The following is a 15,066-nucleotide window of genomic DNA, read 5'->3' as shown; positions in this document are numbered from 1 at the left end:
GACTATGTTGCTGGGTGTTAATAGAGGACTGCTGATCCGGCAAAGGATGCTTTGATACTACCGCGACGGAGGTACTTGGTGTTGATAGAGAGCTACTGTTACGGTGCCGAACAGAATTCCGTCTCCAAGAAATGGTCCCACGACGAAGCAAGACGACTGATGATACGAAATCTGATATGAACGCTGTATCCACTCGTAACCAATCCACGACGGTAAGTTATATGTACAAGGACAAGGTCGTCATAGACTACCAGTTTCGCTGTGTGGGTATATAGAATACAAAATAATTGGTTATCTCCCTGGGCTGTAAAACTGTATGCTTGGCTGTAAATTGTGTCATTAATTTACCGAGGTAGTAATTGGAATAAGAAGCCATCTAACAGCTAAGCATCACCTCTTTAGAGCTAATCTTTCTGTTTCTCAAACCTCAATAGGCTACAAACCACGTGCTTTCTAGGACAAAACCAGACAACCAAAAAAAACCCAAAAAGTGCAAATGTAACAATCCAAATGCTATAGTTGAATGTTGCATTAGAGTATTTAACCTTGTATACTAAAATATACAGTGGACCTTCCTACCCAGATCTCCATTATCTAGGCACATCTATTGTCCATTGGCTATGCCAATCACAATATGGAAGCATTCACTTGTCTTCTCATGTTGCTAAATCATGCCCATATGCAAATCTGATATGCTACTCTCCATCATCTTTGTGTATTTGCTTTACTAACCAGGGGCGTAGGGAGGGGGGTTTCGGGGGGTTCAGGAACACCCCCTGTAAAATTTAGACTTCTGTAAGCAGGATCCTAACACACCATTTAGTGTGGCAGGACAAAATGAGAGAGTAATATAGCACAGCACAACAATTGATAAAGCTTGCATTTATCTCTCAGGTAAGGATTTACAGAGGTAACATGAGCCCTAGGCCTCTTCAAAACTCGATAAAAAGATCGATATACTCTAATAGAGCAGTCAGGTATATACTCTAATAGAGCAGTCAGGTATATACTCTAATAGAGCAGTCAGGTTTATATTCTAATAGAGCAGTCAGGTATACTCTAATAGAACATGCATGTAAATATATCCATGTCCATATGAAGTTTTTCAGACATTCTAACATTAAATGCAAAACTTAGCATGACCTTATACTGCTATAGCTTTGGTGTGCAGTGTTTAAGGTTACGGAATAGTTTAAAATGCGTGGGCGGAACAAATTACAAAACCTGCTTTAAACCAAGCAGGGATAAATAATTTCAACAACTGTGTTGTGTTAGCAATACAACTAATTGTGCTTGTTTGTTTTTACTACAGAACAACGACTGTTCTTGGGTGTGTGGTCTACAATAGAGCGATGTTTTGTAAAAACGCGCCGCCAAAAACCAGACTAACAGATTACTGAATCCTTATAATTTCAACACAAGTGGCTAAATAACTAAAATATCTAGGTCCTGTGGAAGCGATTTTTTATGTTACTGGTAGTATAGACGTTTTATTGAACTTTTAGTAATTTTTTCGGGTGAAACAAGCTCTTTGAAGGCTTGTAACCGAGTCACTTGGGAAAAACACGCCAAAAACGCTTCCACAGGACCTAACAAATTTAATATACAGTATCACTATGCCCCAGAAAAGCCAATAGAGCCTACAGCTTTTGCTGTATTTGGCGGCGGAAAAACATGGTAGTGACAGCTGGAGCTGAGCGATGTATGGGCTGGCTTACTTGTGTTACTACAACAAATTGTAGTGTTCCACCTGCCTCAAACTACACTGTAGCTACATAAAAACATTAAATATGAAGGGCTTCATCTTCATTTAAAACTTTTCACGCTGCTAGACTGGTTTTATGGGCTTCTCAAAAAGTATCGATAGGCATTCAAAATTTTGAATGATTGCCCGTGACTATACCGTAACCTTAAAGATATAAAGCTCCAGTAATTTATCACTTGTGTTATGCAAAATGAATTCATGCAATGCATATTTGTGTAGTTATATCAGTGGATTCATGGCTCTTATACCACAGTGAGATAACTATCACTTACAGATTACTATATATATGTGTGTCTCTATATATGTGTTATGCTGTCTGTTTCCACTAGGTGGCTTTATCTAGTACTACCTTCATCGCGGGGCACTTATATGCATCATAATTAATGTGCTTTTTGCATAAAATATAGCAATTTGCTGAGTTTTGATTCATTAAAATATTGAAAATCTCTCAGCGGCTGGGGGCTGCGTCCCCAGACCCCTGCTTCTGGTAACTCTATGCTGGTGCTTGAACCCCCCTTCAAAAAATCCTGGCTACGCCCCTGCTAACCATGTTCTAATAGGGCATATTCACATTCACATAGAGAGTGAACACAAGTCACTAATAATTTATACATATCTTTGGTGTGTGCATAAGTGAGGTACATACCTGAGTTTATTTATGTGTATCACAGTGGTTCTGTGCACAGTGACCAACTATACCATGAAAAAATTAATTAAAATAAAGGTTTGCACTGTAGGGCATGTTTTTTTTTGTTTTTTTTTAAAAAACAATGTTGAAACTAGCACTGTCAAAAAGGTGGGATATAAGATAAAGACACACGGTAGTGTGTCGTGCGGCCCAAGAAGCCGGCGCACAACACCCGTAAGTATATTGACAGGAAGAAAGAAAACGCAATTTTCGCACCTCCATAGCTCTGTGCTGCCTTGATGAAACAAGACGATTTTTGCTGTGGATACTCCCTCCAACTACAGAACTCCACATTCCAAAGTTGAGCACAATCGCTTCACGCGTTCCCGAGATATGCGACTTCAAAAATTGGCTCAGTTTCTTCATTTTTTTTCTTCTTATTTTCTTCCTCTTATCGCACACTTACAAAAACTGCTATAACACGCGAACGCCATATCCGATCACCTTGAAATTTGGCACACAGAAGGGGAGTATAAAGGCGCATCTCGGTACCAACATTGGCTGGAATACGATAAACAGGCAAAGTGTTATGAGCGATTATTCACGAAAAATAACACCAATATGTTGTCATGCCTACAGCATAAACCGCGTACGGGAAGAAGCTGAAAATCGGTGGGTGAATAGGTTAACTATTGAACCTCAAACCTTTTGTAGTTTCAAAGAAATCGAGCTTAAAACCAGGAAGATACAACGAAAAAACCAATAATGTGTAACAATTATGCAATCGAGACTAGCTATTAAAAAAACGACTGCTTGCCACGCCTACCAGATAAACCACTTGGGGTAATGCTTTGAAAATCACTGTACGGATGTAGTAGTCATCTTAAAAAGGCTCTTCAATGGTGTAGAAGAATCAGACTTAAAGTCACGGAGTTATAACACGAAATCCAACTTGGTGCAGCAAGTGCGAGATCGAGATACTGTAATAGAGCAGTCAACCTAATAGAGCAGTCACCCTGCAGAGAATTCAACAGATCAGCAAACAAGTAACCTGTATAGAGATTAGCTACAAACAAGTCACCCTGTAGAGAAATTAGCTACAAACAATTCACCATGTAGGGAGATCAGCTGGAAGAAGTTGCCTTGTAGGGAGTTCATGCAACTATGGAAAGAGATAGTTCAGCTAGAAGAAATCACCTTGTAGAGTTCAGCTACAAAGAAACCATTATGTAGAGAGTTCAGCTACAAACAAATTTCCCTGTAGAGAGATCAATAGAAGAAGTTACCTAGCAGAGAGTTCAGCTACAAAGAAACCATCATGTAGAGAGTTCAGCTGCAAACAAATCACCTGTAGAGAGTTCAGCTACAAACAAATCTCCCTGTAGAAAGATCAGCTAGAAGAAGTTCCTTGTAGAGAGTTCAGCTTCAAACAAATCACCCTGTAGAAAGATCAGCTAGAAGAAGTCACCTTGTATAGAGAGTTCAGTTACAATGAAACCACCATGTAGAGAGCTCAGCTACAAACTAGTGACCTTGTAGAGACATCAGCTAGAAGAAGTTACCTTGTAGAGAGTTCAGCTATAAAGAAACCATTCTGTAAAGAGCTCAGCTGCAAACAAATTACTTGTACAGAATTCAGCTACAAAAAAATCACCCTGTAGAAAGATCAGCTAGAAGAAGTTACCTTGTAAATAGTTCAGCTACAAAGAAGCCACCATGTAGAGAATTCAGCTAAAACTAGTGACCCTGTAGAGACATCAGCTAGAAGAAGTTACCTTGTAGAGAGTTCAACTACAAAGAAGCTATCATTTAGTGAGTTCGGCTTCAAACAAATTGCCTGTACAGTGTTCAGCTACAAACAAATCTCCCTGTAGAGACATCAGCTAGAAAAAGTTACCTTGTAGAGAGTTCAGCTACAAACAAATCACCCTGTAGAAAGATCAGTTACAAAGAAACCACCATGTAGAGAGTTCAGCTACAAACTAGTGACCTTGTAGAGACATCAGCTAGAAAAGTTACCTTGTAGAGAGTTCAGCTACAAAGAAACCATTCTGTAAAGAGCTCAGCTGCAAACAAATCACCTGTACAGAATTCAGCTACAAACAAATTACCCTGTAGAGAGATCAGCTAGACGAAATTACCTTGTAGATAGTTCAGCTACAAACAAATCACCCTGTAGAGACATCAGCTAGACAAAATTACCTTGTAGAGAGTTCAGCTACAAAGAAACCACCATGTAGAGAGTTCAGCTGCAAAGAAATCACCCTGTAGAAAATTCAGCCACAAACAAATTGCCTTGTAGAAAGATCAGTTAGAAGAAGTTACCTTATAGATAGTTCAGCTACAAACAAATCTCCCTGTAGAGAGATCAGCTAGACGAAATTACCTTGTAGAGAGTTCAGCTACAAAGAAACCACCATGTAGAGAGTTCAGCTGCAAAGAAATCACCCTGTAGAAAATTCAGCCACAAACAAATTGCCTTGTAGAAAGATCAGTTAGAAGAAGTTACCTTGTACAGAGTTCAGCTGCAAAGAAATCATTCTGTAAAGAGCTCAGCAGCAAACAAATCACCTGTACATAATTCAGCTGCAAACAATCACCCTGTAGAGAGATCAGCTAGAAGAAGTTACCATGTGTGGAGTTCATGCAACTATGGAAAGAGATAGTTCAGCTAGAAGAAATCATCTTGTAGAGTTCAGCTACAAAGAAACCATCATGTAGAGAGTTCAGCTGCAAACAAATCACCTGTAGATAGTTCAGCTACAAACAAATCTCCCTTAGAGAGATCAGCTAGAAGAAGTTTCCTTGTAGAGAGTTCAGCTACAAACAAATCAATCTGTAGAAAGATCAGCTAGAATAATTTCACTTTGTAGAGAGTTCAGTTGCAAAAAAAACACCATAATAAAGAGAGTTCAGCTACAAACTAGTGACCTAGTAGAGACATCAGCTAGAAGAAGTTACCTTGTAGAGAGTTCGGCTACAAAGAAACCATTCTGTAAAAAGCTCAGCTGCAAACAATTCACCTATACAGAATTCAGCTACAAACAAATCACCCTGTAGAGAGATCAGCTAGAAGAAGTTACCTTGTAGAGAGTTCAGCTACAAAGAAACCATGATTTAGAGAGTTCAACTTCAAACATATCACCTGTAGAGAGTCCAGCTACAAACAGATCTCCCTGTAGAGAGATCAGCTAGAAAAAGTCACCTTGTAGAAAGTTCAGTTACAAAGAAACCACCATGTAGAGAGTTCAGCTACAAACTAGTGAAATTGTAGAGACATCAGCTAGAAAAGTTACCTTGTAGAGAGTTCAGCTACAAAGAAACCATTCTGTAAAGAGCTCAGCTGCCAACAAACCACCAGTACAGAAATCAGCTACAAACAAATCAGAGATCAGCTAGAAGAAATTACCTTGTAGATAGTTCAGCTACAAACAAATCACCCTGTAGAAAGATCAGTAAGAAGAAGTTACCTTGTGGAGAATTCAGCTACAAAGAAACCATTTTGTAAAGAGCTCAGCTGCAAACAAATCACCTGTACAGAATTCAGCAACGAACAAATCACCCTGTAGAGAGATCAGCTAGAAGAAGTTACCTTGTAGATAGTTCAGCTACAAACAAATCTCCCTGTAGAGAGATCAGCTATAGAAGAAACTACCTTGTATAGAGTTCAGCTACAAAGAAACCACCACAGAGATTTCTGTAATCAATATATGTATTATATATATAATTTGTACATTTACTGATAAAATATTTAAAGTACATCCACTTCATCTTTTCTTCTTCCTGTGGAAAAGAAAAAAAGATAGGTTAAAAAAGTTCCAAAGCCGGCCATAGGCCGGCTACGGGGTATACAAATACAAAAAGAAGTGAAATCTAATCCAAACCAGCCAAGCTGTAAAAGAAGCGTGCGGCCCTCAAAAAGGCTGTCATGAAGAAAGATGTGAAATCCAAGGTGGCGGCCAAGAAATGGCTGTGATGGTAGGTTAATGGTAAAAATTTTAATAACGACAATTCAGGTGAATTTTGTGCCAAGACCAAGCGGCACCAAATTCACCTGAATTGTCGTTATTAAAATTTTTACCATTAACCTACCATCACAGCCATTTCTTGGCCGCCACCTTGGATTTCACATCTTTTTTCACCACAGCCTTTTTGAGTGCCGCACGCTTTTTTTACAGCTTGGCTGTTTTGGATTAGATGGTATTTCCAGTGCCTTATTGAATACAAATAAGCCTTAATATAAACCCTGTATTATACTCATGTTATACTTTAGTGTAATGCATACTATACTATTACATATATGGTTTCAGTTTATTTACCACATTACCTAAAATAGCTTATATCAAATATAATGCCCACACTATACCATCACATATATGGCTTCAGTATGTTTAACACATTAACTAAAGCCTTACATGTGATTGTTAGTATACTACAGGTTATATCAAGCTTTTTTGTATTCAATAAGCCACTGGAAATACCATCTTATATCCCTATTTTTTCACAGTGTAGGATTGAATATACCTGTGAAGTTGTGCATTACCTATGCACAACTACAGGCTGTGTGCCCCTTAGGTTTTCATTGCCATTGCCACTACCACTACCCACCTTGCTCCAACTCTGTGATAGATTGCTTACGGACTATTTGCCTTTTTTTCTGTAACAGCTACATCACTTGTGGAGATACTACACATCATCTTGTCACTTGCTGAAGGTACCCATGTTTACTAGACACCAAGGTCCAAAGTTGTCATATTACATATTATAATATAAGGCTTGCTACAGTAGCTATAGCTATAAGTATATTTCAGTCTTATCATTACTCGCATATAATACTGCATCCTCATCTAGGTGAGTGTATCTATCTTTTGTGCATCTTTATCAGTATGGACCTCCCATGTTGCAATTTTGTACTGTACATGTGAACCAGTTATGTTACAGGTTTCCCACTAAGAGGGTTGGCTTGGGGGAAAGGTTCACTGATCACTCACCTTTCTATGGCACTAGTAAATATGGACAGGTCATCCCCAAGCCATTAGGTTGGTGGGTAAACGAGACCAGTGTGGTATTTGGGTTTGTAATATTATACCAGTAAAAAGGGGGAAAGGACTTTGCGAATACAGGAAGTGCTTCAGTGGGAGTCTGGGAACCTGTATATTTTACCAAACCCAACCACCACCCTAGGACGGGGGTTGTATCCAAGGACCATTAGTCCTACTACCAACATTAAATGAAGTTTAAGACCTTAAACTAAGTTAATGTGGGTAGGGCTGCAGTTAAACAGTAATCCATCAGTTGAATGAGTCAGTGTCGCTAATTGCAATTACATCACATGCACACATGTGTGTGCTTATTGGATTTATATGTGTGATAAGTAGCACCATGTGTCATAGCAGTGGCATGGAGTGAAGACAGCTTGTAATCTGCCCACCTACCTCCCGTTTCACCAGCTTTACACCCTGTACTCCGAGATGCTATTGAATAGTATTTAACAGCATTACATGTGAGTTATGCCAAATACACAGGGTATATAGATACAGTGGGACCTTGATCATTCGAATGTTATTTGAACCCTTGATTATCCTAACAATGTGGGTGATTGTTTTATTAGAGTAATTTGGCATCAGGTGTAGTGTATGTTCTTTAGAGTAGTCTGGTATGTTGATGAATGGACTTTAGCTCTCTGGGCAAGTTGGTGTTATGGAATCTCTATGAATATTGTGTTGTTTGATTTACATTGTGTAATATGTATATTAAAGAGGTGTATGTATATATGGGTGCCACTCAAAGGCGGGTACAGTTTGAGTGCACTTGTGTACAAATATGATCAGTGTCCACACATTAATCACGGCAAATAAATGTATATTCTCCATATAATAAAGTACCTTTCACAGTGATTGTTTACTGTAGCTGTCTGTCTATTGTTTGCTGTTACTGCAATAATATGTGTGGAATGTCATCTGCTGTCATCATGGCATCCGCCTTATGACAACAAAACAACCAATAGCTTCATGCCAACAGACAAACAGCACTTTCCTTTGGTTAGACCTAAAGTCGATCACATGTTCCTTACCAATAGTAGATATGCAGCTCTGCATGGCAACATAGCTGTACATAGTTACAGCTATAAATTTATATACACATATATACGATGCCCGTAAACAGGTTTGAATGACATGCTATGATCATTATGGGTAGATAACATGTGTGAATAATTGGCCTATTATGTATTGTGTGATGTTACTGTTCATTGCTTGCCTCTATAGGCGTGTGTGTTTTTATGCATATGTGTATATTATTTATCAATGGTAGAACTGCAGCTGCATGACAGCACAGTAACACAGATCTTGTATAGCTATATGCACCTGCGAATGATATATACAGGGTTATTGAATGCTGTGTATATTACTTTCCGCCGATTGTTGTTTGCTGCTCCCAGCTTCTGCGTGCGGCACTACTATCAGTTTTTTTTCAAAAAAGAAAAAAACTATTCAGCTGCAATGTGCATAACACCACACCTGTATGTATACAGGCGCAAATATATATTAATGTCAATGCTACTGCTGCATGAGGGTGCTTGGTGCTGTTCATTGTTTGCTGCCATGTTACTAGTGTTGTAATAGTAATGTGTTCTAAATTTTGCTATTGTTGTTGTTATTGTAGAGCTTCACAAAATACTTTTTGTTTTAGTTATTAATTGTTAACAGTGAAGCCAGTGGGTACAATTTAGTTATTGTTAATATTTGTTATTGTTATTGTTACATTCAAAGGTAAATTACATATTCTATACGTATACATGTATTAAATGTACTGATCATTAGCCTTAATCAGGACTTCTCTCTCTAAATTAGTGTTGGTTAAACGATTGCGTCTACCAATACAGCAGTACCCTGCTATAGAAAAGGTGCGTTCTATTGGAGCACTAGATGCAGGTACAGTGGAACCTGTCTATAATGGTCACCTTGGGACCAGATATACCTGGCCTTTATATACAGGTGGCTGTTATAGAGAAAACCTGTATAAGGTGGTCAGCAGCATTTTAGTGGCTATGGCCGTTATGAATGAGTGATTATTATTAAGAGGCTCGTGCCAACCGCAATGCAGTAATATTTTAGTACAGAAAGGACAAGGTGAGCTTGTTATGAATGTTGGTTATAGGTATTGAATACGTTTAAGCAATGAAGCCTGATAGATTATATAGTATTCATTGAAAGGCAGGAAGGGTGATAATTGTGCATTAATTGAAATGGTGCCGTGGTGCCAGACAGTTGGCTTAACAAGCCACCATAAAAGGTAGCGACCGCTATATGAAGGAGAAAGTTATGTATACAGTGATTCATAGGCGAATTCTTGGTTGGCCGTTATACGCGTTAGACAGGTGACCGCTTAATGCAGACAACAATGCATACATTTGTATGGAAAAATATTTGGGACTTTGTGTCCATGGCCGTTATGCAGAGGTGACCGCTTAATCCAGGTGACCGTAACACAGGTTCCACTGTACTACCATTAAGTCTACTGCTAAGCGAAAAAGATTTGGTAATGTAGTTTCCAACTCTAACCAAAATGTAAGAGCATTTTTTTTACTGGGCGTTGGTATGTTGAACCGCAATTCATAAAATCTCTCAATTTCACTTTCAGCAGTAGTTGCAGCTATACCTTTGTCAACCTGGTGTGCTTCTCGTAATCTTTGGCTTATGATACTGGATAAGTGATGAAATGTCTTTAGAGGAGGTTGTTTATCACTATTTGCTACCACAGACACAGTTTCTGTGCTTCCTGACTCAAGGGTGGTGTCAGTAAATTCTGATATTTCAGTTTTCAATGCAACTATAAGATGTGCCTTTACCACTGTGGTCTGTTGATCATTCAAAATTAGCGTGTATTTTGGATCCAGAAATGTTGCAACTAAGTAATACACATCAAATCCAGCTGCAGAGGGATTCACATATTTATCAAAACGGATTTTCAGCTCATTGTTCAACCTTTTTGATATGGTAGCCATTCCAGGCTTTGTAGACACCTCTTCCAAGTGATACTGTAATTCTATTACAATAGGTACAACTGATGATATAGTGGTATATTCTTCCCCACTACACAGAGTTGTGTATTCTGCAAAGGGTTGCAGCAATTCTTGAATATTTTCTAGAACTCTCCATTCACTGTTCTGCAAACCATCCCAGCTGTGCTCATCAAGAACTTGTATAACAGAAACCTTGACTGTTAAAAATCGATTAATCAGTAGATAATATGTAGAGCTCCACCTAGTTGGGCAATCTCCTAGTAGTTTTAAGCCAGCATTTGCAATCAGTTTTTCAGTTGCTTTTGTTGATTTGTTAAATTTGCTTACTATATTCTTGGCTTTTTTAATGGTATGTCTAAATACACTACACTCATCAAATTTACTGACAACCAGTTGTAATGAATGGGCAAAGCAACTAAGCCTCCCATATCCAACAAATGCTATTTCATGTTCAAATTCATTTTCATCGAACTCTCTTTCTTGTTCATACATGTCTTGTTGATGTGATTCTTCGATGGTTTTTTCCTGATCAGGTAAAGAATCATCTAAGCTGCCAGTGTCCAATACATCTACGTTATCTGTATCACACAATTCAAAATCTTCCTCATCATCACCTTCATTTTGCATATTTTCTTTTTGTTGTAGCTGTAGAATTTTGAAAGCCTTCACCATGTTGCTCCCATTATCAGTTATTATGCTTCCAATCTTGTGATCAGGAATGTTCAAATCTTTGAAGATTTGCAAAACAATCTTTAATACTTCCTCTCCTTTATGAGGGCTTGGCATGTGTTTCACTGCTAAAGTGACATTGTGACGCTTGTGACTGGCAAAGAAATGAGCAGTGACACCAATAAAAGAAGCAGTCATTCCCTTCTTGCTCCACATGTCAGTACAAAAATTTACTTTTCTAGCTTGCAACATGTGGAACAAAATATTGCCTTTTAAATCTATAAGCGCTTCGTCTATCTTCTTTGACATCATATACAGAGTACCTACTGTCTAATTCTGTGATTAGTGAAGAGAAAGTTGGATCCTCAACCAAGCTAATAGGGGCACTAGATGCTGCTAAATATATAGATAACTTTTTTGTGATAGCCTTGCATTTAGGATCTTCATTGTTATACAGCTTGGGCCTCTTAAGAAAAGTAGTGATTTGTGGTTGATTACTTTCCATTGAAAAATTACAGACAGTATTAGCTCTAGTACATGACTTCTTTTCATTTTCTTTCTCTTTGTTTTGCTTTTCCTTCTTAATCACTTCATCGTAGGCTTCTCTATGTGATGACTTCAAATGCAACTTTAGGTTTGTGCTAAATTTTCCTTAGAAGGTTTTCCCACACTTAGTCTTAGTTACTACATTTGCTATAACCTCACATTTGCTCTTTTTAGCACTTTCATCATAGCTGAAATAATCCCATACTGGACTTGTTTTAGGTCTTCCAGTTACTGCTAGATCACTCATTGCTATCATTCAATATCAACTAGTTTTAGAGCTTAATTTACAAGTGAAATAGGTGGTTGGTAGCAAGTTATTTATGCCTTGACTGACCCATCCCATAGTACATCTGCTTGTTGTGTTGTTTACACCTTCACAGAATGCATGGTAGCTAACTCCACCTGGTTAGTTAATTGCATGCTTTTCATAGATATATCCTATCTAATACAGCAGTCAGGAAACACTAATAATTTACTCTAATAAAACAGTCAGTACTCGTGCATAATCTTTATTTGAATGCCTACTTTTGAGCCTAGTGGGCTTGAATTTGGATCATTGCTCTAAAGCATAATAGGTAAAAAAATTGTGAGCTTACTGATATTTCAAGTTTATCAATGAGAGAATGAAAACTTTTATACCTATGCAGCTGCATGGCAACCTAGCTGCAAACATTGTTCATATTTGTTTGCTAGCCTGGCTCATTAAAAGATAATATCAAAAATATACATAAATAAATAAATAAAAGTAAAAAAAAAAAGTCGATTGAGCGAACTTTACAATCCAAATTGTATATGTGAGTCTGCAGCTGCATGGCAACCTAGCTGCAAATTACATTCATAATTGTATGCTGACTTGGCCCATAGAATTGTGAATTGAACCTTTACAAAGCAAATTATATATATAGTAGATAGGTCCACAGCTGCATGGCAACCCAGCTGCAAATGGCTTGCATAATTGTGTGCTAACTTGGCCCATAGAATTGTGAATTGAACAAACGTTACAAAACAAATTGTATATAGTATGTAGGTCCGCAGCTGCATGGCAACATAGCTGCAAATGGCTGTGCACTTGTCTGGCCCTTAGAATAATGTGCAAACTAGCTGCCAGCTACACAAAACACAAAAATAAAATAAATAAAACTGTATGTTGTTGTGATATGTAGGACCGCAGCTGCATGGCAACAAAGCTGCATGAGGCATAGCCGGTAGAGTAAAACAAGAATACAGTCATATGGTCATCCATGAGGCTGTAGTAGGTCTGCAGCTGCATGGCAACATAGCTGCAAACTCGTCCATTCCCTTGTGGAATGTGACAGTACGGGATCCCAATAGGGTCTTACTGCAGCAATCCTCCTACAACCTATTTGTATGTTTGCACTAGTAAATATGGACAGGTCATCCCCAAGCCATTAGGTTGGTGGGTAAATGAGACCAGTGTGGTACTTGGGTTTGTAATGTTGTACCAGTAGAAAGGGAGAAAGGATTTTGTGAATAAAGGAAGTGCTGCAGTGGGACTCTGGGAACCTGTATATTTACCAAACTCAACCACCATCCTAGGACGGGGGTTGTATCCAAGGACCATTAGTCCTACTACCAACATTAATTAGGATGCTGTGATATGTGACCAGATGTGCGAAACCCCGACACAACTGCACATTTTTCAAATTCCTGTTATTAAATATTTATAATCTACTTAGCCAGTTGTACCCTCTGGCAGAGTTTCAGCCTCATATGCCAATAAGTTTAGGAGTTACAGCCCTACAAAGTAGCAACAACTAAAAAATTGATTTGTACAGTAAGTATAGGGAAAATAAATTACAGGCACCTACAAAAATGGTTGTAACTTACCAACGAATTGAGGTCCGGAGCTACACTTTTCACAGTCATGTCATGTTTGCCATGAACAGTGGAAACTATTACTGGGTAAGCTTTCCTTTACTCACCCTTCTTCACTGCATACAAAGGTGAAATTCATGAAGAAAAATTGATCGCGTACGATAACTTCAATGTGACGTAAACAATGCTCATAGCTTCCGTATCCTTGGGTTTACTTCAACAAAACAAAGATTTTCAAACTCTTCTTGAGGAGGCGAATAAGACAATCTAATCAAAAACAGCCAAGCTGTAAAAAAGGAGTGCGGCCTTTGAAAAGGCTATGGTGAAAAAAGATGTGAAATCCAAGGTGGCGGCCAAGAAATGGTTGTGATGGTAGGTTAATGGTAAAAATTTTAATAACGACAATTCAGGTGAATTTGGTGCCGTTTGGTCAATTGGCACAAAATTCACCTGAATTGTTGTTATTAAAATTTTTACCATTAACCTACCATCACAGCCATTTCTTGGCCGCCACCTTGGATTTCACATCTTTTTTCACCATAGCCTTTTCAAGGGCCGCACTCCTTTTTTACAGCTTGGCTGTTTTTGATTAGATTTCACTTCTTTTTGTATTTGTATACCCCAAAGCTGGCCTATGGCCAGCTTTGGGGCTTTTTAACCTATATTTTTCTTTACCACAGGAAAAAGAAAAAGATGAAGCAGATTTTATAAATACTTTAACTCATTCTGATTTTATCAGTAAATGTACAAATTATATATATATAATGCATATATCAAGAGTTCATAATATAAAAAGAGAGCATATATTTATTACATGTCAATTAATCCCCACAGGATAATTTGCAGCTGATCTCTCAACTGGGTGACTTGAAATGTAGCTGAACACTCTACAGGGTGATCTGCTTGTACGTAGATGAACTCTATACAGGATTCTCTCTAACGGGTGACTTGACTCTAGCTGAACTCTCTACAGGGTTATCTGTTTGTAGTTGAATTCTCCATAGGGTGATTTGCTTGCAGCTGAACTCTCTACAAGGTAACTTCTTCTAGCTGATCTGTCTACAGGGTGACTTGTTTCTAGCTGGTCTCTCTACAGGACGATTTGTTTGTAGCTGAATTCTCTACAGGGTGATGTGTTTGCAGCTGAACTCTCTACATGGTGGTTGCTTTGTAGCTGAACTCTCTGAAAGGTGACTTCTTCTAGCTGAACTCTCTACAGGGTGATCTTTTCATAGCTGAACTCTCTACAGGATGATTTGTTTGCAGCTTAACTCTCTACAGGGTGATTTGTTTGTAGCTGAAATCCCTACAAGGTAACTTCTTCTAGCTGATCTTTCTACAGGGCGATTTGTTTGTAGCTGAGTTCTCTACAGGGTGTTTGTTTGCAGCTGAATTCTCTACATGGTGGTTTCTTTATAGCTGAACTCTCTACAAGGTGACTTCTTCTAGCTGATCTCTCTACTGGGTGATTTGTTTGTAGCTGAACTCTCTACAGGTTATTTGTTTGTAGCTGAACTCTCTACAAGGTGATACTCCTAGGTGATCTCTCTACAGGATGACTTGTTTCTAACTGAACTCTCAACAGGGTGATCTGTTCAT

The 15,066-nt window shown here is 38.4% G+C and overlaps 1 protein-coding gene across 1 annotated transcript in view; it reads right to left on the bottom strand.

The window, feature by feature from the left end:
- The window catches only part of LOC136254635 (fasciclin-2-like), a 372,927-nt gene that overhangs the window by 160,661 nt on the left and 197,200 nt on the right, over positions 1-15,066 (bottom strand). The window lies entirely within an intron of this gene.

This window comes from Dysidea avara, chromosome 4 (genome assembly GCF_963678975.1).
Source record: "Dysidea avara chromosome 4, odDysAvar1.4, whole genome shotgun sequence".
Classification (NCBI taxonomy): domain Eukaryota; kingdom Metazoa; phylum Porifera; class Demospongiae; order Dictyoceratida; family Dysideidae; genus Dysidea; species Dysidea avara.
Note: the sequence above shows the minus strand (reverse complement) of the source record. Positions and strands in the feature narration are given on the sequence as shown.